The sequence below is a fragment of the Leptosomus discolor genome, chromosome 1 (assembly GCF_034619465.1).
Source record: "Leptosomus discolor isolate bLepDis1 chromosome 1, bLepDis1.hap2, whole genome shotgun sequence".
NCBI classification, from domain to species: Eukaryota; Metazoa; Chordata; class Aves; order Leptosomiformes; family Leptosomidae; genus Leptosomus; species Leptosomus discolor.
The window spans coordinates 65,881,462-65,884,767 of NC_141391.1; positions in this window are offsets into that span (position 1 = coordinate 65,881,462).

Genomic DNA, 3,306 nt, shown 5'->3' on the forward strand with positions numbered 1-3,306 from the left:
CGCGGCTCGGCTCGGCTCGGCTCGGCTCGGCCCGGCCCGGCCCGTCCTGCCGGCGGCTCCCTGCCCGCCTGCCTGCCTCCCGCCCGCCGCGGCGGAGCCCCGGAAGCGGCGGGACGAGGGCCGAGGGCCGCCCTCCGCCGGCAGCGCAAACTTCGAGGGCTCCGCGGGAGCCGCCGCGATCCAGCCCCAGCTCCGGCTCCTCCTACCCCCCCCCCCCCCGCCCCAGCCCGGCCCCGCTCCTGCCCCCGCCCTCCGCCAGCCCCAAGGGGAGGGGACGCGGGCGGGGAGGCGGCTTGAGCTTCGCGAAGCCCCTCACCCGGGGCCGCCGCCTCAACCCTGCCCCGGAGGAGCCGAGTGGTGTGTCCCGGGCGCACCGGTACCACCCGCCCTGCGGCAGGGGGGCTGCGGGCGGGCTGCCGAGGAGCCGCCTCCCGCGGGGGCGTCGGGCCGCAGCTCGGCCACGCTGAGTCTCCGGGGGGGCGGGGGGATGCTGATGCGCCCCGGGCTGCCAAAGTCTGTCCTGTCACCGGCTCCGCAGCTCTGCTGCAGCCCGAGCGGAGAGCCCGCTTCTCCCGCTCCCCGCCACCCCCCCCACCCCCCCTAGGGTGTGAATGGAGAGGCAGAAAGTTGCTCCGAAATCAGGGTCTCCCGCGGAGCTATGACAGCTGCCAGACAAACACGTTTGCCTCGGAGAGAGGTAGGTTTTCTGTAGGAATCGGGGATTATTTTCCAAGAGGCAAGTCTACCCACTTTCACAGTCAGTTGCCCAGCTGCTGTAATTCAGCTTAATTCCAATTCAGGTGACAGAATTGCAATCATTTAAATTACCCAGAGATCTAGCCTATCATTTTTGCATCAATCCTCTTCGTGCCAAACAAATCCAGAAAAATATTTTAATGGGAGGTAAGCATGTTACAAATTTTGGGAAAGGAAGGGGGATAACGCGTAGACTGACTGGAGGGAAAACAACTGCTAGAGTATTTTTGAGAGAACTTAACTGATTATTATTTCCTCTCCCTCCCCACACAAAAGTGTCAAGATAGCAGCAGTTTTCGTAATAGATGAACACACATCCTCACTCTTCCATGTCTCACGTTGAAATTATTAGAAAAAGGTTTCACATTTATGAGATGATCTGATTTTTGCTTACCTGCTGAAAAGGAACAGCAGTGTTGCAGTATTTTTTTTTAAGCCGTGCCCAGTCAATTTTGCTTATTCTGCTTTTACAGCCAAGATTTGTGGTTTTGCAACTGTACCTGGTGACACTTAATTTCAGTTCAGAATCAGATAGCCACCAGATATTAAGGTACTGGAGATAACAGAGAGAGGATGTTAAATTATTTGGGAAAAAAATAGTCTTACAAGAGACTCCAAAACAATAATACAGGATGTGATTTGGGGCTGTGTGAAATACTACATGATGGGGGGTTGTTTCATTTTCATTATTGTATTTTGCTGCAGTGTGTGCAGCCTTTGCCTCAGCTCCCTGTTTGCTGCCTGGATTCCCATCTCAATCCCAGAGTTGGGAAAAAGGAACTCGTTGAATCAAAGTGCTTCTCTAAGGTAGTGCAAAGCAAGTAGGTTTCTTCTCGGTGCCTGGTACGAAAGCATAAAAAGAACAGACATTCCCTTTGCGTGGGTACTATTTGCAAATTCCTACGTGCAATGTAAGTTACACCTTTTGAAGCAACAGGCACCAATTCAGAAAGAGAAAAGATGAATCTTGTACAAAGAGTGTAGACCATGAAGATCCGAAGAGGTAAAGGGATCCTCAGTGTATGTACTCTCACCTTATGCGCTGATTTACTGTCCACATAATAAAGAAATACCTAAAACTTAAGTATTATTATTGATTTACAGCAGTGCTTCTGCCACCAAATCATAGCAGTTAAAGCACTTAAAACAATTATTTCTGTATTTTACCAAGATTCTCCTGTACTTGAGTTATTTTCATGTACTACTGAAATGTAGCTGTTTCTGGCGTTCAAAACGAGTATCAATAGTTTCTAACAGTGAGGCAGACAAGTTAGGACAGAAAACAGTTTCAATAACAGGGTGAAAATGCAGCTGGAATTTTAGGTTTTGTTAATAAATAACATACACTATAAAAAGAGAACACCGTTCCCTTGACAGGTGTTTTCCGCAGTTGCTTGAAATAGAGACCCACATCCCCACGTGTTTGAGTTATTTGGACCTGGTACCGCAGCTAACGACTGCCACAGCCAGGGATGTGCATCATCCCACTACTATGCACCTCCCATTCACCATTTATTTAAAGGGTCACCTCTGTTCCGTAGTAATCTACCCCAAATAATCGGATGCAGTAAGATGGGAGAGTACTGTGTCTTGTTTCAGATCCTGGGGAGAACTTAAGAAAATGGTGATATGGACAGGTTCTGGGTAGGTAGATGGGCTCCCAAGGTAAGCCCTTAAATACTCGAGGCTGTGAAGTCCTCAGCAGTCTGAGCTTCCACTGGCCTCAGGAGAACAGGTTCGCTAGGCACAGCACAGCGTGTGTGGCTATTACTGCCGACGTCTCCTCGTATGAATGCGCTCCAATCCGCAGCGTACAATTTGAGTCGCCTGTTGTTAAAGTCAAATAGCTCATGATAGTCTGTAATGCAATATAGATAATAACAGAGCATACGTGAAAATATTTAGGAAAACATCAAGAGCCTGTAATTTGCTCTCTAGCCCTCAGATGCATAGGCCTATTGCAAGATAATTTCCCCAAATCACTGGGTCATCTGTAGCAGGAGGTCTCCACCATAGTAAGTATGGGCATGAAGAATGTCAAAAGTTGCTCGATAGGAAGGAATAGGGAATACCTTACTGTCCGGGTAGTGCATGTATGCAGGCTGCACACATTGTCTGGGGTCCATTTGTTTTTCATTTTAGAGCATCTGAGGACACCATTTAACTACAGTGACGTTGTTCATTGGCCTTCCTGACAGCGTGGCGACGTGGTCACCTTGGTCGGTCTCCAGATGTTCTCGAATTCAGACACCAGGGCTAGCTTACGGAGGCAGGCAACGCATTAAAGTTTCCTACCAATTTCTGTGCTAGAGCAAAACCCCCTAAAGAACGGGAACATCAGCCTTGTAGGCCAGCCAAAAACCTGAGCCAGTAACGACTGTACTAGTGTCAGGGTAACTCGACCTTTCTGGTCTCCCGCAGTATGAAAGCTGCCTAATTTTGCAGGAGAAAATTAGAGCCTGTTTACCTGTTTCCTTGCCAGCCTTCCCTAGGTATTTATATACATTGCCCTGCCTATGGGCCCCCTTTGGTCTCCAGGCTAACAGTATT